This window comes from Adiantum capillus-veneris, chromosome 16 (assembly GCF_014529385.1).
Source record: "Adiantum capillus-veneris isolate H3 chromosome 16, ASM1452938v2, whole genome shotgun sequence".
Taxonomy (NCBI): Eukaryota; Viridiplantae; Streptophyta; class Polypodiopsida; order Polypodiales; family Pteridaceae; genus Adiantum; species Adiantum capillus-veneris.
In genome coordinates this window covers 87,365,097-87,388,372 of record NC_140946.1, presented here as the reverse complement: position 1 = coordinate 87,388,372, position 23,276 = coordinate 87,365,097, and the positions used below count along the sequence as shown (strand labels likewise).

The window sequence follows — 23,276 nt, the reverse complement described above, 5'->3', positions numbered from 1 at the left end:
TTTAGAAATAACCTTTCCTTGCCCTTCATCTTCTTTAACCTTGCCTTTTCAAACCATAAAAGTACCCAATCACCACGTGAAAACAGTAATTCTCGACGGTGACAATCAGCAGCACTTTTTTGCTTTGCTTGAGTCTTCTCCAAGGAAACTTTGATTTTCCTAAACATTTCATCCATGTTTTCAACATATCGATCTGCCTCAAAGATCTTGTCGTTTGTATGCATAATGGGAGAAACCTTTTTGCCACCTTCAACAATCTCAAAGGTGCCTTGCCTGTGGACGAATGCACTATATGGTTGTACGCATACTCAAGCATAGGCAAATACTGTTTCCACTTGTCCTTATTATCTGACACATAGCATTTCAACAGATCCAAGACAGTAGAATTAGCCTCTTTTGACTGTCCATCAGTTTGTGGATGAAACGAAGACGAGAACGTGAGCGTAGTGCCAATGTTCTCAAACAATCCTCCCCAAAACAAACTTACCATGGTACTTAAACACTTTGTACATGAACAACCGTGCCATCTGATCGGATTTTATATTCTTCATGATAGGAATAAAATGGGGGCCTGCTTGCTGAACCTGCAAATAATGGTCTATATACCATCATTCCCTGTCAGCGTTCTTGGGAGATCAAAGATAAAATCCATAGCAATACTTTCCCACGTCTTATACGGATCGGTAGTGGCTGTAATAACCCTCGTGCCTTTTGCCTGTCAAACTTGACCTTTTGGCAAATCATGCATGCTCGCACAAAGGCATCCACATCTCTCCTCAAGATAGGCCAATAATAGAATGTCTCTACCGCTTTAACTGTCGCATCAATACCAGGATGCCCTGCATACGGCGAGACATAAATTTCTACCATGACCTTATGTCGCAATGGCCTAGTGACACAAAGTCTGCCATGCATCATCATAAAACCGTCTCTGAGGAGGTAGTGCTCATGATGTTTCCCCTCTTGCCAGTGTTCAAAAATCCTTACGAAATCTTCATATGTGGCATATTGTTCCTTCATGTCATCAAACTCATGATGATAAGGAATTGACACATGAAATTTGTGGCTTTCTTGATAACGCATCAGCCACAACAATCTTCTTGCCTTCCACATGCATAATCTGGAAGTGGAACATAGAGAGAATGTTTGCCCATCGCATATGCTTTTCGGATAGCTTTGACTGTGTCAAGAAGTATCGCAAGGTCTGATGATCTGTCTGGACAACCAAATTAGCACCTAAGAGGTAGTGCTTCCAACTAGAGAGCGCATGAATCACAGCCAATAGCTCTTTCTCATAGATTTGCATAGTCTTTTCTATCCCTTGTAGGATTCTGCTCTCATAAGCTATACCCGACCATCTTGCATTAGCACTGCCTTGATGCTATTGCCACACGCATCATATTGGACCACAAATGACATCCTGAGATCTCATAAAACAATCACGGGATCTGAACCTGTAACAGACTGAAAGCTGAAATCTCTTTTTGAGTCCATCTGAAAACCTCTTTCTTTTGCAAAGCGTGAAGAGGTGAAGCTATCTTTGTAAAATTCTTGATAAACCTTCTATAGTATGAGCACAATCCCAAGAAGCTTTGGACATCATGCACAGTCTTTAAGTCTAGCCATGTCTTCATAGCTTCAACCTTTGCGGGATCCATTGGAACACCATCCTTTGACACTATATGGCCAAGAAAGTGCATCTCTTCCAAGAAGAATTCAGTTTGCTTAAGATTGACAAGTAACCTGTGATTGCACAACTCTTCGAACAAAATGGTCAAGTGACGCCTATGCTCCTCTTCATTCTAAGAGTAGACTATCATGTCGTCAAAGAATGGCAACAAACTTGTGATGCGAGCGGAAAATCCGGTCCATCATTCTATTGAACGTGGCAGGAGCATTTGTAAAACCAAATGGCATCACTAAGAACTCATAATGACCAAATGTCATTCTAAACGTAGTCTTGTGCACATCCTTTGGCCTTATACGAATCTGATGGTACCCACTCCTAAGGTCTATCCTATTGAAAATTGCAGCACCCTCTAAACGGTCAAGAATATCATCAATCCTTGGGATAGGAAATCATCGCACGGTAATCAATACACATGCGCCAAGAGCCATCCTTCTTCTGCACGAAAAGCACCAGGGAGCAAAAAGGTGAAGAACTAGGCTGAATCAGCCCCTTCTCTAAAAGCTCCTCAACCTAGCCCATAATCTCTTTCTGATGCGCCGCACTAACCTTGTAGGGAGGTCTGTTCAGAGGGCTACACCCTTGCACCAAATCTATCGCAGGGTCCTCAGGCCTCTCCGGTAGCAATAGCAACAGTAATGAATAAAAAAAACAGTCATTAAACTCTCGCAAAAATGCTGACCTTTCTTTATGTAACACAGATAAATTTGACTAACAATTATCTAAAACATCACGTGCAAAGATCAAGGACACAGAAAGATGATTTTTAATAATAGAAGTGAAAGTTGAATCAGATACAATAGGGACGGACTCCCCTTTAAGCTTTACATTCAAAACATGAGTTTTGCCCTTATGTTGAAGGGTGATCGTCTTGTCGCAGACATCCTGCACACCATGTGTTCGGAACATCCACAAAATTCCCATTAGCGCATCGCACCCTTCCAACGGCATGATATAACATTCTTATGTGTCCACATACGACTAAATATGCAAACGCAGCTTTCCAATAATGGAAGTAACACACTCTAAGTGGCCAGGACATGCCAACCCTGCCTCTACCATGTACCCCATTTCTTCAGCTCTGATGCCCAGCTTCATAGCTAACTCTGGTGAGATAAAGTTTGCTTTGGCACCTAAATCAAAGAAGATGAATGTCGTCTGGTCTCTGACTTTACCTCATGCTTTGCATAACTTGCCGGCATCTGTGTTTGGCCTGTCACCCACCATATCTGGCACCAAACCTGCCCTCAGCTTAGTCTTCTTTCCTTTCTTATCTTCTTCAACATCCAAATCAGCTGGCCTTTTCCTTTATGGACAATCTACAGCAAAGTGACCAAGCTGCTCGCATATAAAGCATTTATTTTCAGCCATCAAGACCTTTTCCTTGAGCGACTTGCACACAAAAGGCTTCCTTTTTGGCTTGGTTTTGGCTCCAATAGTCTTCGCTGAGTCCTTATCCTTGTTGTCCTTTTCTGACCCCTGTGATGCTTCACGAGCCTCTTTTGCAAAGGGCTTCTTTGCTGAATTTTTCTTTTGCTACCCCCCTTTTATGTTGCCCAGGAATCCACTGTCCTCTCCCTTCAACAAGGCAAGACAAGTGTTGGCAACTTCCATAAGCTGAGTGAGGGTAGCCACTCTATTCTTTGTACAGTAATCTCGAAGCCCTTTAGGCAACCAACAGCAATACTTCTCTATCTGCTCTGTCAATGTCACGAACCTGTAGGAGGTTACTAAGAGTAATGATTTACAAAACCTCTGATTGTACTCCTGGACGCTCTTGCAAGTAACCGAAGTGAGTTGGTGTCAATCCGTCATGACGTCAGATTCAAATTCATTTGACAGCCATGCAGATGTAAACATTTTCTTGAAGTATACCCATGTGGCGGGTGCCTGTCCTTGCATCAAGAGGGTCATCCACCATGTGAGTGCATTCTCTTTCAAGAAGGTAGCAGCTTTCCTGACCTTGGAAGCCTCTGTAAAATTCCCCCCTGCATAAGTTGTATCAAACTGCTAGAGGAAAGTGAGAGCTTTCGTCTTATCCTCAAAGCCGCTGAAAGTTTCAAACTTAACAGTTGCACCACCTTCTTTGTATGCTTTTGGTTTCTCCAGTGCCCCCAAATTGTCATAGGGAATTGCTTGCAACATGGGCACTGTGATAGGGATCATCGGCGCGTCTTCACCATTGACATTTTGCGTCATAGGTGCCATATCTGGCTGCGGTCCAGAAAAACAAGCCATGCCAAAAATACCATGAGGCACCCCAAATTGGCCCTGATTGCTGTGAAAGCCTTGTTGCATGCCGATGCTACCATACATGGCGTTTGGCATTATACCTTGCATACCCCCAAACACTATTCCTGGCATATAATAATGGTTTCTAGGCACATAATCAGCCATACTTTGGAACACAGATCCACCCCCGAAATACCCAGGATGTACCATGGGTGGTGGAAAAACCTGATACCTTGCCTGGAAACTGCACCAAAAGAACCTGTTTTGGAGTCCCCGACTCCGCAACATGCAAGTGCTCCCTATCTTGCTGCGACGCATGAAGTACCTGGGCTTGAGTCTCAACGGGCTCTACTAGCTGTGGCACTCGTGGTGCTTGCAAAAAATCCATAAAATCTTGGGTTCTGTGTAACCGGCCTAGTAACTTCAAAAAGGGCAGTAGACTTTACTTCAAACCTTGATTTAGCTTTCGCCCATTATTAGTCGTCTATTCTACCTGCGCTATAATGACACGAGAGGGGAATGGGATACAGATGCTAAAATGCATCTGTATGCGAGTCAGACACCAGATTGGCCCCTAAATAGGCGCCCCTTACGGTATTTCTTTATTCTTCAACAGAGGGAATAAAAGCTGTGGTTCCCTATAAGCTGCCCCGCACAACCTTGGCTGAATTTCAACTGTTCTGGCCCGATTTCGGAAGCATAACTATACTAGGACCCTTCACAGTTAGTATTCCCATGCATTAGATGACTTTCCCGACGCATACGGCCACTTTGCAAAACCTGGCGAGAATCTGCAACACGCTGAATTCTCTGTTTTCTGCCCCGAGAAAGCACCAGATCACTTGTATAGCGGTCCCCTCGAGTCCCCGAAGCTCCTGGGGGTATTAGGGTCCGTTTAGGGCCAAAAACCTAAACCTGCAAAAATACACAGCAGGCTGTAATTCACTGTTTCGGGCTCCGTTTCGCGTGCCGGTTGCATCCGTAGCAAGTCCTCGAGCTCCCGCACCTGTAGGGCTACTTGCCCTTTGAATCGGACGAGATTTCGGACGTGAAACCTCTCCGAATCACCTGTACCTGCGGGGGAATAGCCGCAAGCTAATCCAGTACCTGAGCAAGAGGCTCTTGCCTCGGCAATCGCGCATGAACCCACATAACTGTACATTGGTCAAATGAAAAGCCCACTAGAAGTGAGGGGAGAGAGAGAGAGAGAGAGCAGTGAGAGGTGTGCACGTCATGACATCCTGCACCTCACTATACATAGAGGGTAAGCCAGCACTCCATTGAAGCTCTCCCACCTGTGAGAGCACTCAAAAACGAGCTCACAGCTGAAAATCACGTTTTTGCCTTCTCTTTAAGTAGTAAATTGGCCTCAGAGTGCCACATGTCACTCATTTGTGCATTTTCCCGCTTTAGACCCTCGGGTCTAAAAATATCTCACCTGCAGCCTCTGTTGACTTGGCCACAGAGTAACAAAATGATCCCCATGTCAAACTGCACGTAATGACGCAAAGACATCTTGCCGTCCAAAAATAGCAGTCCCTAAAATTTAGGAGTTTCTGCCATTACATTCTTATAGGTCATCTAACCCTCTTTGTACACTGCAGCCACACCAAGAACTGAAATGTAGCCTATGTAGCAAAGGATTCCGCTTAGGCTGGCCAATGACCCCACTTTGGCTAACCATAGTCCTTGTCCAACCAGTGCTCTTTAGCCCTCAGGCCTGGACTCTCTCTGAACAGTTCCACACTGGCTATGCAATGCAGGGTAGTTAAATTTCCAGAGGGGTGTTTCCAAAAGGTAAAACAAACGAAATTCCCCAAAGAAAGAGAAAATAAACAAAAATGGAATTGCCACTGGCTGGTGACATACCCCCCTCTTGAAATCTCAAACGTCCTCGTTTGCACCTATGTCGTACATGCTTACAATCAGCACTCGGGTGTCCGGAGACCGTGTCGACACATTATGACACATACATGCTCACAGTCAACACCTTGTTGACACATGTATTGCCTGCGTGTGAACCCTATCCCAATGACATAGAGGAAGCATCACACTCGGCCATTACTTTGAGTCCATAACTTTCCAATGACAAAATGGAAGTGTCACATTTTGCCACTGTCTTTTAGTACACGTTGGATCCAATAACACTTTCGAGCATACCCAAACCGACAGTTTAAGAATGCAGTTACACATGTACTCTTCAATAGAAACAACTGTTGTACCCTTGACAAACTGACAAGAAATACTCACTTCTATAGCACTAAACAAACTTTTGGACATTCCATAAGAGCAATTGCCAAACTGACAATCTGTACAGCTCTAACATTCATGTAACATGCACTTCATTTGAGCTCACTGTAAATAACATGTACATCATTTCTTTCAGAAGCCATTGTCACACTGACAATCCATGTAGCTTTGTATCTCAAGGGGTCAAGGTAGGTTGCAAACCAAGGTTTTAAGTTCCCATACTTTTAGTGACTCTGCAAGTTCACTTTTTTCTATCTACTTGCCATCCAGAGGTGAATAGCTTTTGAACTTTACCAAACAGCACCTTGCAACCTTGCCTTTTCTTTTCTTTCTTTATGTGCTGAAATCTGTTCCGGGACAAAAATCTCGTCAAGTTCCTCGACTTCCGGCTGATCTTCAACTTGCATATCTTCTGGCACATCACCCACATAGGGTCTGAGAAGACTCACGTGAAACGCATCATGAATCTTCCAACTCTCGGGCAATTTCAGCCTTTATGCAATATCACTGATTTGCATATTGAGCCTCGAAAACAATCTTTCTCTGCTCTTTATCTTGATCTTTGGAGATTAACCAGTGATCTACCCTTATGCTATCACTTTTATTGGGCTGAGAATTCTCTTTTTGACCCAATTTTGGCAGCATAACTGTAGTAGAAATCTTCACAACCAAAAATCCACATATCCAAGTGATTATCCACGCATAATAGAGCACTTTTGCAAACCTGTCCTGGAAATTCAACACGCTGAATTCTCTCTTTTTAGCTCCTAAAATGCTCCAGATCACTTGTATTAATGTCCTCTAGCTTCCCCGAAGCTCTTGGGACAAAAAGGCATCAAATAGGGTCAAAACCCTAAATCTGCAGAAAAATACAGCAAGCTGTATTTTCTTCTTTCGGGCTCTGTTTTGCGTACCAATCGCACCAATTCGTAGCCTTTGATCTTTTGCATCAGTAGGACTACTTGCCCTTTGATTTACACGAGATTTCTCGCAAGAAATCTTGTTAAATCATTCTCTACCTGTTTTGAATTAGCCTTTAGCTAATTCGGTACCTGTATGAAATCATTCCAAGTGGAAGGAGTCTGTCCTTGTAACAACAAGGTATTCCACCACTGACTTGCATTTTTTTTCCAGAAAAGTGACAGCTTTCCTGACTTTAAATGCTCCTTCCAACAAATGCTTTGTCAAACTGTTCGAGGAAAGAGAAAACCTTTGTCCTCTCATCAAAGTCATTGAATGTGTCAATGGACTCACTGATCATCTTCTTTGTATGGCTTTAGCTTATCCATTGACTCCAAATTGTCAAAAGAGACAGTTTGCATAATGGGTACACCTGTGGGAGCCATCTGTACTCCCTGGCCAGTAACATGTTGATGTCCAGGTGTCATATTCACTGATGGGATTGAAAAACCAACCATACCCAAGTTGCCTTGTGACACCCCAAACTGACCTTGTGTGCCCTGAAATCCTGGGTGCAAACCAATGTTTGCATACATGGGGTTGGGCACCATGCCTTGCATACCCGTAAACACTGTTCTTGGCATGCCAAAACTGCCTTGAACTTGATGTGCTATTGATGAAGATCGTATGAACTCCATAAATCTTGGATTCTCCATGAATTGCTTGAACATCGTCACAGCAGTAACAACCTGCAAAGCTTTCTTTGCTTGGCCAGAACTCTCGCCAATTTCATGTGCAGTTGGAATAGGCTGTCTATCCTCTGAAGAGGAACCCTCTTCCTTGTTGCCATCCATCCTGTATCCAAAGAAAGACTCGTAGCCTTTCTCACCTGTATCCAAAGAAAGACTCTCGTAGCCTTTCTCACCTGTAAATCCAAAGAAAGACTCGTAGCCTTTCTCACCTGCATCCAAAGAAAGACTCTCGTAGCCTTTCTCACCTGTAAATCCACTCGATCTACTTTCAAACTCTGTGTTTTCAAGGTCATCCCAAACTCTCTCTGTGTCTTTAACCCAAACTAACCTAGGCTCACTTTTTGAGACAAAAATGATTTAATCCCGTCGATGGAACCATGTAACCGGCCTGTTAACTTCAAAAAGGGCGGTAGACTTTACTTCAAACCTTGATTTAGCTTTCACCCCTTATTAGTCGTCTATTCTACCTGTGCTATAATGACACAAGAGAGGGGAATGGGATACAGATGCTAGAATGCGTCTGTATGCGAGTCAGACACCAGATTGGCCCCTAAATAGGCGCCCCTTTCGGTATTTCTTTATTCTTCAACAGAGGGAATAAAAGTTGTGGTTCCCTACAAGCTGCCCCGCACAACCTTGGCTGAATTTCAACTGTTTTGGCCCGATTTCGGCAGTATAACTATACTAGGACCCTTCACAATCAGTATTCCCACGCATTAGATGACTTTCCCGACGCATACGGACACTTTGCAAAACCTGGCGAGAATCTGCAGCACGCTGAATTCTCTGTTTTCTGCCCCGAAAATGCGCCAGATCACTTGTATAGCGGTCCCCTCGCGTCCCCGAACCTCCTCGGGGTATTAGGGTCCGTTTAGGGCCAAAAACCTAAACCTGCAAAAATACACAGCAGGCTGTAATTCACTGTTTCGGGCTCCGTTTCGCGTGTCGGTCGCATCCGTAGCAAGTCCTCAAGCTCCCGCACCTGTAGGGCTACTTGCCCTTTGAATCGGACGAGATTTCGGACGTGAAACCTCTCCGAATCACCTGTACCTGCGGGGGATTAGCTGCTAGCTAATCCAATACCTGTGCAAGAGGCTTTGCCTCGGCAATCGCGCATGAACCCACATAACTGTACATTGGTCAAATGAAAAGCCCACTAAAGGGGCATAACCATAAAGAATAGGGGAGAGAGAGAGAGAGAGCAGTGAGAGGTGTGCAGGTCATGACATCCTGCACCTCACTATACATAGGTGGTAAGCCAACACTCCATTGAAGCTCTCCAACCTGTGACAGCACTCAAAAACGAGCTCACAGCTGAAAATCACGTTTTTGCCTTCTCTTTAAGTAGTAAATTGGCCTCAAAGTGCCACGTGTCACTCATTTGTGCATTTTCCCGCTTTAGACCCTCGGGTCTAAAAATATCTCACCTGTAGCCTCTGTTGACTTGGCCACAGAGTAACAAAATGATCCCCATGTCAAACTGCACGTAATGACGCGAAGACATTTTGCCGTCCAAAAATAGCAGTCCCTAAAATTTAGGAGTTTCTGCCATTACATTCTTATAGGTCATCTGACCCTCTTTGTACACTACAGCCACACCAAGAACTGAAATGTAGCCTATGTAGCAAAGGATTCCGCTTTGGCTGGCCAATGACCCCACTTTGGCTAACCATAGTCCTTGTCCAACCAGTGCTCTTTAGCCCCAGACCTAGACTCTCTCTGAACAGTTCCACACTGGCTATGCAATGCAGGGCACTTAGATTTCTAGAGGGGTGTTTCCAAAAGGTAAAACAAACGAAATTTCCCAAAGAAAGAGAAAATAAACAAAAATGGAATTGCCAACTGGCTGGTGACATTCTACACAAGTCGAAAAAACACGTTCACAGCGGCAACTAATTGAGTCCTGAACGCATCATCTTCAAGTTGCCGAGTCATAAAGCCATGCACTGGTGGAGCATTCACATCAACTGGAGGTAAACACAGGGGTGGCCGTGAACTCTCAACCTCGAATCCTGTAGTATTTGCCTGCATGTCCTGTGCGGAACCCTCTTCCATAATGCCTTTCCCTTTGTCGGCAATAGTGTAATTCCGCGTTTCTATACTCTGTGTCTTCACCCAAAACCAACCGACGCTCGCTTCTTGAGGAAAAAGTGATTTCGTTTTGGCAACGGAACCATGAAATGGGCATGTAGGGTGATAGACGTAGACTTCACCTCGAACTTTACTTTACTTAATACACAGAAAAACTTTGCAAATAGAAGCCTGTAAAGGGAATTAACACTTCAAAGCACAGACGGCTGAGAAGCTAGAATGCTCCGAGCAGACGTCAACAACCTGTAGGCCCCAATAAGTGGCGCCCCTTTCAATATTTCTTTATTCCTTTAGAGGGTAAAGTTACAAAACTAGAGTCCTGGGGATCCTCACCTGTATCCAACTAGATCACACCTGTTCGGGCAAAATTTCGACAACATGACTGCCCCAAAACTCGCCTTGAACAAATCCCCCTGCTCGAACTCACTTCCAATGACATAAACCCTTTGTTTTCAGCCCAAAAACAGCAATTACAGCTCGCTGTATTTACTGGTTTTTACCTTGTCAGCCTTAAACAATCCCGGAACTATCCCCGTTCTTGCTCAAAGAGGCTCTTGCCTCGGCAGTCCGTTGCAGCAAGGCTCAACTTGCATCGGACGGCAGGGATTTAACCCCGTGCTGAGCTAGCCGTGAAAGCACCCGTTGCTGGGTGTACTAGAACTGGGTTTTGCTTTTCATATTTTAGGGGTCGGCGGGTCCTTCAACATGCACCCACCCCACTATTGGCCCCTTTACCCTAGGTCAAATGGAGAGCCCTCTTGTGGGGCATCACGTTGTTGCACATAGGGGAGAGAGAGAGAGAGAGAGAGAGAGAGAGAGAGAGAGAGAGAGAGAGCAGTGTAGAGTGTGCACGACATTTCTTCTTACACTACATTATACATGAGAGGGAAAGCTTGAACACAATAGCTCTCAACCTGTCACCAGCGTGTGACTACTATCTATCCTTTCTGTTGATTTCTTTCTTATTATCTATTTACTTTCACTTTTTGGAAACACCCCTCAAGAAATCTAACTGCCCTGCATTGCATAGCTAGTGTGGAACTGTCCAGAGGGAGTCCACGCCTGAGGGCAAGAGAGCACTAAGGTTGGACAAGGACTATGGTTAGCCAAGTGGGGTCATTGACTAGCCAAAGTGGAATCCTTTGCTACAGAGGCTACATTTCAGTTCTGGATGTGGCCGCAGTGTACAAAGAGGGTCGGATGACCTAGAAAGATACAATGGCAACATCTCCTAAAATTTAGGGAACTGCTATTTTGGGACCTGAAAATGTGTTGACGTCATTACCTCCGGAATGACAAAGGGAACATTTTCTTGCTCTGCTGCAAAGTCAACTGACGCACCAGTTGAGATATTTTTAGCCGGGAATGCCCAAAGTCGGAAAATGTGCCATGTGGCACTCTGTGAGCATTCTGCTACTCCTGGCCAGAGAGGGGGCGCCTAAAATGAGAGAGGAGGCTGATTTTCAGAATTTGTCATAGGTTAGAGCTATGGAGTGCTTGCTTTCCCTCCTATGTACAGTCGGTGCCAGGAGTGATGCTCTGCACGCTACGCACTGCCCTCTCTCTCCCCTTTGGCAGTATGTTATGCCCCTCTAGTGGGCTCTTCATTTGACCAATGTACACTTGTGTGGGTTCATGCGCGATTGCCGAGGCAAGAGCCTCTTGCACAGGTACTTGATTAGCTAGCGGCTAATCCCCCCGCAGGTACACGTGAATTCGAAGAGGTTTCACGCCACAAATCTCGTCCGATTCAAAGGGCAAGTAGCCCTACAGGTGCGGGAGCTCGAGGACTTGCTACGGATGCGACCGGCACGCGAAACGGAGCCCGAAACAGTGAATTACAGCCTGCTGTGTATTTTTGCAGGTTTAGGGTTTTGGCCCTAAACGGACCCTAATACCGCAAGGAGGTTCGGGGACGCAACGGGACCGCCGTACAGGCGATCTGGCACATTTTCAGGGCTGAAGACAGAGAATTCAGCGTGCTGCAGATTCTCGCCAGGTTTTGCAAAGTGCCCGTATGCGTCGGGAAAGTCAGTGAATGCGTGGGAATACTGACTGTAAAGGGTCCTAGTACAGTTATGCTGCCGAAATCAGGCCGGAACAATTGAAATTCAGCCAAGTTTGTGCGGGGCAGCTTGTAGGGATCCACAGCATTTATTCCCTCTTTTGAACAATAAAGAAATACCGAAAGGGGCGCCTAAGTTAGGGGCCAATCTGGTGTCGGTCTTCTCATACAGGTGCATTCTAGCATCTGTATCCCATTCCCCTCTCTTCTGTCACTATAGCGCAGGTATAATAGACGACTAATAATGGGTGAAAGCTAAATCAAGGTTTGAAGTAAAGTCTACCGCCCTTTTTGGATTGAACAGGCCAGTTTCACAACCTGTGACAAGAAACTCAATAATGCGTCCTCTGTTGATTTCTACACGCCCCCCGCACGTATATTGGCCAAAAAGTGCCCTCATGCATGCAATTTCCCCGCATTGGGCTTCCTGCTGGGCGTGAATAGATTTTGTGGCCCAAAATAGCAGTCCCCTAAATTTTAGGAGATGCTTCCCTTGGACTCTCACTGGTCATCTAACCATCTTTCACCACTAGGACCATATCTAAAAATGCAATGTAGCCCAATTCTCATGTGATTTTCTCTAGGTGACCCCACCTTGGCACTATGCCTGATTTGAGTTAGTTTCCTAGTATCCACAACCTTATTAAGTGCGGCGAGGAGACCTAAATCACTTTGAACTGAGCCTAGACACCCTCTTACTACTCAAATTCCAGTGCCGATCAACTTCCCGATTGCTAGTGGAACTACCGTTTCACACTGAACATACAATGTCCGGCCATTTCCAACTTCAAAAAGAGGGTCCCAAAAATTAAACAAAAATCATCGGAAAGAAACCAACAACTAAGGTTAGCAGTTGCCACGTCCTCGTGACAGCTATCGCCCCTTCCACAAGTTCCCCGACACTATCACTTTTGAGTGGAAAGGGTTTTTACTCTCGCAAAGGATTGTGGTTATAGGCAGATCGAGCTGGTACATTGCGTGTCATGTGATGGGGAATCTCGTGAGGGTTGCCGTAGCGGCGACAAAAGAGATAGACTAGTCGTAGGAGGTGACGGCCCTTGCAACCCCAACAAAATCAACAAACTTCTACACAACAGCAAACCCTGCATGACAACATGATAAGAGTGCAGAGGGGTCATAGTGATCACTAGCAGCACAGTGATCAGAAAACACAGATAGAGACAGAGACATGCAGATAGACAAGGACACGTGAAGCATGTCCTTGCTTACAGACAGATAGTGAGACAGGTTAAATGAGGTAGAGAAATCCCCAAATACACCTATTGAGGAGAGGTTACCGAATCAAGATCCAAAGGTTGTTTGAGAGCAGCTGGATGGACACACAGAGCATGATGATTACCAGCTGAAGACTATGATACATACCTAGATGAATCGAAGATAAGCCCAGATTCAACTTTAAAAGAAATCCCAAACTATGATATCCTATAGGACCAGACAATGGTGGAAGCCAACTATTACCTAGATATTAGACAGTTTGCAGATTTGTATGAGAGACTAAATAGTGATGCCTTGGGAAAGTTGGTTTGGTCAAAGAAATGTTCATGTTGGTACCTTCCCTTGATGGAGGACAAACCAGTTCCTCCTTCCTCTCTTCCAATTTGATTGTGCCAAAGATCTGCATTTTATTTTGGGGTATCACATCCTAATGGAATGGATGCGGATGATTGTGAAGGCAGAGCATGGGGGTTTTACAGTGCCTTGGCTTTTATGAGCTACGAAAGGAGATTTATTACAACGGATACTTAATAACATTTTGGCATCTCGCTACACCGCCAAAAGCAAAAAGAGAATTTGGCAAATTTGTGTAGCCTGAATCTTTCACGGGTTTTCCCATATTTCTTGTATATCGATCTTTGGTCAATTTTATGTTATGCAAAGGGTCACAAGCCCCACTTTTTGCTCTGTGTGTGTGTGTGTGTGTGTGTGTGTGTGTGTGTGTGTGTGTGTGTGAGAGAGAGAGAGAGAGAGAGAGAGAGAGAGAGAGAGAGAGAGAGAGAGAGAGAGAGTTATATTAGCGTCTTCTAAAGGCCATATTGACCTATGAGACCAAAGAGTTACAATCTGATACAAGGTCTAGATAAAAAGAAAGAAAGAAACTAACTAAAGAGAAGCACTACTAGAGCTGTAAAAGATAGATATCAAGAACCCGAGAGGTACATATACAAAAAGTGGATGATGTGTATCTTAAAGAAGCGATACAAAATGGTGGATATGTGTATCAAAATCCAGAGATGGCTCATCGATCGCTGCATGATCCTGTCGATATCCTCCATGGTGAGTCTACACAGGGCGTCTCCCATGTCTCGTTCCTCTGTCACAACCTCATTCGTCGATGGAAGCATTCCCTCATCCTAGGCCACTTTGATCTCCCCAACTCTGTTGCTCGAACACTCAGTATACCTCTGCAAGTGATGTGCCCTGTATTCCTCCTCTCTGGCTTGTCTCCTCTCTACTCAATCTCTGGATGGAAGAACATTGTGATCTGTCTCTGGGTGTGTCTCCTAGTGTGTGAGAATCTCTCACTCTGCTCGATATCGCCGACTCCCCAATAGATAGAGGCCAAGACATCTTTGATCCTGGTATCTCATAAATCTAGATAGCATCCCAAAACCCTCTCTAAAGGGGCAGTAAAAGCGGCCACATATCTCATAGTTTGTTGTACAGTGGCATATATAGTGAAGCTCTCTCTCTCGCTCGCTCTGAAATAGCCGGCACAACCTGGCTTCAGCTGAAATGCCTCGATATTGGCCATTCTCAATCTCCAACTATGGCAATGATGTCTGAATCTAGCCTCGTAATTAGTGAGACAAGTGAGTGCCCATGTAGGTAGGCTTAGATAAGAACCCATCCTCTGCGAGCTGGAGAAAATTCTCTCTATGTGTCATCTTCGTCCCCAGCTCCAATATAGGCTATATCCATGTCCTCCGGGTATCCAATAGACACACATCCTGTCATATAAGTCTGGTGACCTCGCTACATGTCACACACACACACACACACACACACACAGAGAGAGAGAGAGATGAAAAAAAATGAAATGATATATTAACGTCTACAAAAGGCCAAAATGACCTATGAGACCAACTGATTACAATGATGAGTCTAGTACCCAGTCTGGGTACAAAACAAAGAAAACTACAAACAAAAAACTGATACGAGTGCTACCAACTCCTATGGGTGGCTGGTAGGCTCAGCAATGGTATCATGCCATAAACGTACAAAGTGGGGATAAGTGTCACCATGATACAATATAGCAATAGCATGAAGTCTATCCTGATCGACACTCTAGGTGTCTTGCTAGAATCCTGTGGATCCTCTGCCGCAATCTCCGCCGGTGTTGCGTGGCTCCCCTCCTCAGTCGCGGTCGTCTCGATCTCCCTAACTCTATAGCTCGATCAATGAGTACCGTTGGTGTGTGTATGGGTGGGAACCGAGCTCTCTGGTGGTGGTGTCCCCTTTGCCTCTGTGGTACTCTGACTGAAGAAATCTAAGATGCGTCTCTGGGACTGTCTCTGTCTTTGCCCATTCAATAGAGCGTCTCTATGTCTCTGAATCTCAAGTAGGAATAATCCGAGACATCTTTGATCCTTATATCTCATGACTCTATCTAATGAGTCAAAACCATCTCTGAATAGACAATGAAAGCGTCCCCGTATCTCATAGTAGACTGTGCAGCGACATATGTAGTGAAACTCTGTCTCTGGCTCTGCATGGCATAACTGACATATCCTACTGTCTGCTAGTATGTCTCTGAATCTACCTGTCTCAATCCCAAGCTGGTGTGAAGATGTGCGAATCTGGCCTATAGCACATCGTAACCCATGAGATAGATGTGTGTCCATGTAACTGGGCCGTGTGACAAATCCGTCTGTCGTGAGTTTAAAAGATGCTCTCTATAGAAAATCCTCTTCGTACCCAACTTCCGTGATGGCTCTATCCATGTCCTCTTGCTATCAAGCTGGATAAGATCCTGCCGAATGAGTCTAGTAGTCTCCATCCGTGTAAGAGCCAAGGATGGTGCATCAAGAGAATACTGGAAAGGGGGCAGCCTGTCCTTGCTGAAACCATGCCTCTGAAACCATGAGCTCATTTGTGCATACCAACATGATGTATCTCCTTGTAATGCCAGCTGTCTGGATGACTCCACAGCAAGCCTGGCATACCTATCCCTGGTGGTGTCCCATAAGCTGTGTACAAATGATACTGATCTAGTGAGTGCCTCAACCTCCATAGGTGGGGCAGCCAGCTCCGCTCGTATGATGTCATGTGGGACTGAGGCCTTGGCTCTAATCAGCCTAGAAATCATAGATATCAGGGGTCTCTCCATATTACTCCATCCAGCACTGTCAATAGACGGTCCCCAAACCTGAACCCCGTAGTGCATAACTGAAGCTACCAAAGTATCGAAAAGCCAGAGCTTTGTTCGAGGTTCCTGGAACTGAACATGCGAACAAATCCTCTCTAAACCACCTAGGGCTGTTAAGGCACGAGTCAATCTAGTGTCTGCTGCCACTTTCAGTGTGAACCTCGGTCCACTAAAGACCACCCCAAGATATGTGTATGCATCAGTGTACTCCATACTGTCCTGCCCATATGTGAAAGTAGGTGCTGATCTCCTAACCCACTGTGGCGTGGTATTAAATACCATGACCTTGGTTTTACCAAGGTTGACAGACAATCCACTATCCTCTGCAAAACTATGCAATGCGTCCAAATGTCTCTACATACCCTCTGGCGATTCTGATATCAACACGATATTGTCAGCATACAATAAAAGAGGGATCCATATCCCTACAAGCTGAGCACTTCTATCTCCTCCTCTGTCAATATAATCAGAGACCCCATCAACATACATGCCAAATAAAGTAGAGGACAGTGGGCATCCCTGTTTCACTCCGATAGTGGAGTGAACTATGTCAGATATCCCCTCTGATGTGCGTACATGACCCATCACTGAACTGTACACTGCCATAATCCCCCACATCAGCTCTGTGGGTACCCCTAATTCCATAAGTCGGTGCATCAATCTGGCCCTCGGTACTGTGTCAAAAGCTTTGCGGAAATCCACAAAGCCGCAGTATATCCGTCTACCATGTGCTCGACCCTCCTCAATGATAGCTCTGAGTGTAAAGACACGATCTAGTGTGGAGAAACCCCTTCTGAAACCAGCCTGCCAAGGTGCCCGTATGCCCATAATCTCTGCCCAACTGCTCAACCTATGCTCGAGGATGGATGCATAAAACCGTGCCAATGTGTATCCTACCATGATAGTACCGTAATTCCCCGGCATTGTGGGGTCTCTTGTCTTGAAGATAGGTACAATAGTAGATAATCTCCAAGACTCAGGGAAGCCCTCACACATGACACGGTTGAAAAGCCGTGCAAGCATCTCTGCCAACAAATCCCTAGCATGTATAATGTGCTCTGCTACCAAACCCTCATGATCCTGTGCCCGTCTGGTCTTCATCCTGTCAATGGCCTCCTTTACCATCTCAGTGGTAAAGAAGGTGCTCGTAGCCGGACATGGCTGTGGTGGGTCTAGTATTGGTGGTTGTCCAGGTAGTGTATAAAGATGTTGCATACTACCCCCATATCTCTGTAGAAGTAATCACTGGTGGGGGAGACTTCTCATGGAATAGACGCCAAGCCTCTCCTGAATCTCTACTAAGGAAGAGCTGATATAAATCTTGCTCCATCTGGACCAAGAAAGCTCGCTTCTTCCGTCGCACTAGTCGTCGTGTAGCAATGCGAGACTGTCTATAGGTGATCACTCCCAATGTAAGCTCCGGCTGTATCTGATCTCTCCTCTGTCGACACTCCTCATCATACCAGCTGTTCTAAGGCATGTGCCCAGAACCACGTCTCTGCTCAGGCTCAGTGTGTGGGTATGCCTCTCTCGCTGCCCCATGTAATGTCACTGTCAGCATAGATGTGATCTCCTCCACTCTGTATACTGGCTCTGATGTGCATAAAAGCCTACGTATCTCCTCTACATAGACTAAGTGAGTCTCTGGTGTAAAAGTATAGCGTGGATGTCTATCACCCCGTGAGGCCTGAGATGTATTGTACTCAAAGGAGACTGATAATGTTAAAAGTGCATGATCTACTGCTATCCCAATAGGCATGGGCCCCACTGTGAAATCCTGAATGTGAGAGATAAAGCTCGGATGTGTCAGAACATAGTCTACAGTGCTGGACCCATGTCTGTGTGGAAAACAAGAAAAACCTGTAGACAATGGGAAAGTCGTTAAGCCATTCAGTATGGCTAAACTGTGAGTAGTCGTCATCTCTCTCAGGTATCTCCCATACTCTGTATGCTCTCTGTCGTGTGAGCATCTCTCAAGTCCCATCTCCTCTGGCTCTAGCTCTCTAAGCATCTCCTCCGATGTGTCATAGAAGACTGTCTGTGAGCTACCTGTACGGGCATTGAAATCCCCCAGGAGTATGATGTCTCCATCTCTGGAGAACTCCCAGATATCATCATCAAGTACAGAGTAAGGAGACTGTCCTCTGGGTGAAGCATATACTGAAGTGCTGGGAGGAAAATAGCATATGGCGATGTACAAGAAACGTCCAGTCTCTACCCTCAGCCTCACCCACAACTATCTGGCCTGATCATCTCTCCGAACTATGTGCAGTAGTGGTTGGAGCTCCTCTCTGAAAAGAACTGCTACACCTCCTGATCCTCTAGTCCCATGCACCGTTCTGGTGCATGTCCTGCAAGCTGTCTCCCATCTGTATCTTGATATATGCGGCATCAACTGTCCCGGAGCCTGATAAGTCTCTGAGTAGAAAACAATGTCTTTGTCTCTGATGCTGTCCTCAAAGGCCCCCACATCAAGTCTATACGAACCATTACAGTTCCAAACCGCCATCCTGAGAGTGGTCCCATAGGTCTCGCACCGTCATGTAGAGCGGTGCTCTGTAATCACTACTCGTCCATTTCTGTAGAAAGCTAACTTTCCCTTCTCCCTTGCTGCTATAATCTCTGGCATGACCTCTCTCATATGTGCAAGCTGTGAGAGCGTAAGATCATCTCCTAAAAAGATACCTGTTTTCTTGAGGGTTGGCCTCTTCTTTAAAAAGTCTTTCTTTTCTTCCATGGAGGGAAAGCGCAAAATGAGAGCCCGTTCTTTTGAACTCTCCCCATTACCTTCACTCTTCTTGCCCACTCTCCAAGCTTGTGTGTGTGAGGGCTTCTCCACCCCCATCATGGACATGAGGCTCTTCACCTCTTGGTCCACCTTATCTGAATCTTTTAGGCCGGTCACTCTCACGTGTAGAGAGAGAGAGAGAGAGAGAGAGAGGGTGCATCAAGAGAATAGTGAAAGGGGGGGAGCCATCTGTGCATACCAACATGATGTATCTCCCTATGCTATCAAGTGCCAGGAGGACTCCACGGCTAGCCTAGCATAAAAATCTCATGGGAGCTCCCATAAGCTGTGTATGAATGCCACTAATCTCATAAGAACCTCAACCACCAGAGAGCAAGGGCAACCAGTTCTGCTCGGATGATCGCAAGGGAAACCGAGGCTTTAGCCTTGATCATCCTCGAGATCGTAGAGATAAAAGGCCTCTCCATGTCTTGCCACCCATTTGTCCATCCATGCTGACGACTATGATGATCTACTAAGAGGCAATCAGAGTATCAAAAAGCCATAGCTTGGCGCGAGGCTCCTGGAACTAAACCTGTGAACACATGCTTTCCAAACCTCCCAAAGCTGTCCATGCTCTCGTCAATCCAGTCTCTGCTGCTCTCCACATGGAGAAAATCGGGCCGCTAAAAACCACCCCAAGGTAAGCGTACATATCCATATACTCTACTCGGTCCAAACTGAGTGCCGATCGCCTAACCCATTGCATTGTAGTATTGAATACCATAGCCTTGGTCTTCACAAGGTTACATACATACCAGTATCCTGTGCAAATCTGTGAAAAGAATTAAGATGGCGTTGCATCCCCTCAAGTGAATCTGAAATAAACACAATATCATCAGCATACAACAATAGGAGTATTCACGTCCCTGCCAAATGTGCTCCTCTGTCACCCTCCCTCTCTATGTAGTTTTGAAGCCTCGTCCCCAGAGAGTGGGGAGCCCTCTTTCACCCAATAATGGAGTGAAAAATCTCTGACATCCCCAGAGGCACACACACTCGTCCTCTATCTGTCTTGTACAAGGCCATGATCCCCCATATGAGCTCAACCAGCACTCCAAGCTCCTACAGTCTATGCATCAATCTGCCCCACCCATATCAAAAGCTTTGTGGAAATCCACAAAGCAATAAATCCTCCTCACATAAAATCTGCACCTCTCGATGATAGCTCGTAGTGGTAGAGAAACCTCTTCTAAAACCAGCTTGGCCTGGCACTTGGATGTCCTCCCTTTTTGCCCATCTGCTCAGCTCATGCTCAATGATGGATGCATATAATCTGACTAGTGTGTGTCCAATCATGATAGTATGGTAATTCCCAGGCAAAGTAGGGTCCCCAGATTTGAAAATAGGTACAATACACACACACACACACACACACACAAAATACAATGTTGATCCTACAACCAAGACCATATACAAAGATATGCACCAAGATGGTGAATATACCAATGAGAACGAAAAAACAAAAAGATGAAAGCTCAAAGCCAAACAAAAGACTATTGCGAACAAGCGGTCCCATATATGAGACCCTCAAACTCACAACCAAAACTCAAAATTTCCCACAACAAAAGTAATCGATAAATGAACGAGAAAGCACACAAATTGTTTTGTACGCCATAGCTTAGAGTGTGTGGCCACCAACTCAACCAAGGATATTGATGTTAGCAATAAAGCTTCCTATATGGCTTTGAGCGCCCTAGTTTGTTGGCGAGATTTTGACTTTACACCGACTTCAACCTCCTCCTCTACTGATTGCTACAAGCAAAAACGATGTCGATCTTCTTCAGCACATTGTTCGCCATTGTTTACTTCATCAAGTTCACATTGCAAGCTTTTTTAGCTTATGGGCAGCCCTATTTTCAGACTCCTCTTATGCTAGAGGTACTTCCACAGTTTTGTCTACAACTTCAGCATCTAGGGAGTTATCTACCTCTTCATTGTTACGCTTCAATAACAACAAATTTATGTTCTACAGTAGAAAGAGTTTTGAAATATATTTATGTTTGAAGTTCTTGGCTCAGCTTCAACACCTATGGAAGATTGCGATTGTAGATATGCTAAAAATTCAGCTAATAAGAATGCAAATCAATGGTAGTGCGTCATTCTGAATGGTGTCGACGTTTTCATCTCGTAAATAGAGCAACACTCACAGGCACGCTTTGCAAGTTTTACGTGCATACTTTCAACAAATCTACGACATGCGGTTTTTCGTTGCGGTTCATGTTGCTATGATGTCTTCTTACATAAAAGCAATTAGTGCCGAGGTTTCACCTAGTCAATAGCGCAGCACTCACAGGCAAGCTTTGCAGGTTTTACTTGTACACTTTCAACAAATCTAAAACATGCGGTTTTTACTTGCAATTCATTTTGCTATGATGTCTCCTTCCATAAGAGCGGTTCGTGGAGACAAGATCAAACGTCATCCTTGCCAAAAATGTTGTTTACCTATTTGTTTCTGTCAAAATTTATCAATGTCAAGGGTCAAGGTGGAAAGGTACGTAAGGTACGGTATGTATTCCATCCATCCTGTACGTAGTACAGAATGGATTGAATTGTTAGGTACGTAAAATTCGTATGTCCTTTTTTTTAAAAGCCAAAAATCTATATTACAATCCTTACTTCATAATATATTCATAAGTATAACTCCAAGGATGTTAGTTCACTGTTCTACAAACCAAGGCTGCCATAACTAGACAATCTAAGGCTTTCATACGAATACTCACAAGTCGTGACCACTTGCGACATCCAACATTCAAGAACAAAGACAATTCAAAGCTTCAATTCTCTCTCAAAGCTTCAGTATTTCAAATTTAACAACAAACTACAAAGAACTTCATATTGATCATGATTTGCACACTACGCAACACACGAGACTCTAGAGGCAATACAATTTCATAAAAATACTGATATGACATAGATGGTAAACCGTACTCTCATCAGAATACCAAGATGATAGAATCCATATAAAAAGAGTACATCTGATGATCCATAATCCACAAACAAAGCCTTGAGTCATGACTCAATAAAGCTAGGACTTCTTGTATCTATTGCAGGGAAAGCTCTCCAAAATAAGGCGCCCAAATAACCCAGAACAAGGCAGATTTGCGAAAATAAGCGTTGGATAAGCTTGGCCGATTTTTCTTTTATAATATAAAAAGCGTACAAAACAAATCCGTACGGTACGGAACCGTATTGTATGGACATACGGTAACATACGGAACCGTTTTGTACGAACATACGGTTATGTACACATCCGTACGTGCATCCAGATTCATCCTTGTAAAGGGCCATGCCATGTTTAGTCAATGGTAAGACCGCCCACTCTGTCTTGGTTAATTGTCATGTCTTGTGGATTGAATTTGTGTTGGTTATCGACGTGATTCTTGTTCGATAAGAAAACACACCCTATGCTATGGTCTAAAAGGGGGTTCTAGACTATGTGGTCAAATGCATCAAGTGTACTCCAGCTTGTCATGTTCAATTATTAGCATTATCTCGTAGATGGGCTTGAAGGGAGGGAATGCTAGCAATAAAGCTTCCTATATGGGTTAGGTCTCCTAGAGCATGCAGAGCATGCACCACTAGTTTTGGTGGTTGGAAATTGTATGGTTTTTGTTAGTTAGTGCACGGACCTTTAAGACCTTTTTGGCATGAGCTCGTACAAAGCATCTCAAACGTGAAGTTCTATCAAAGGAACGGAAGTGAATGCTGAACTTTGCTCAGAATGATTGCTCCAAACTATGCTCAAGGTTCCTTTTACTTACGGAAGGGAGAGCCTTCCGTTCCTTTAGTGAGAGAGTGCAAATGATCACCAACAAAGTGGTAAACATTGTGAATGAAGGTGCTGAGACTGAGAGATAGAGAGAGAAGAATACGACACCTAAAAAGTTGTTAAACCCTCCTCCGAAGGTCCCACTCTCTATGGCGAGAGCGATCTACTATTGATTGCACAAATCTCTATAATGCAATGGACTTGCCGACGATGAGGACGACGACGAGACGGGCTGAAAACTGAAAACACTAAGCGCTGAAATCTACAAACCTTGTATCTACTGAATTCTTACTTTATGTCGGTGACGACGGTTGGGCGACGACGCGCTGAAAACGCAGATGCTGAAATCTGC

General features: G+C 44.8%; 1 protein-coding gene across 2 annotated transcripts in view; it reads right to left on the bottom strand.

The window, feature by feature from the left end:
- Positions 1-23,276, bottom strand: part of EMB2766 (structural constituent of nuclear pore) — a 144,336-nt gene that overhangs the window by 9,424 nt on the left and 111,636 nt on the right. The window lies entirely within an intron of this gene.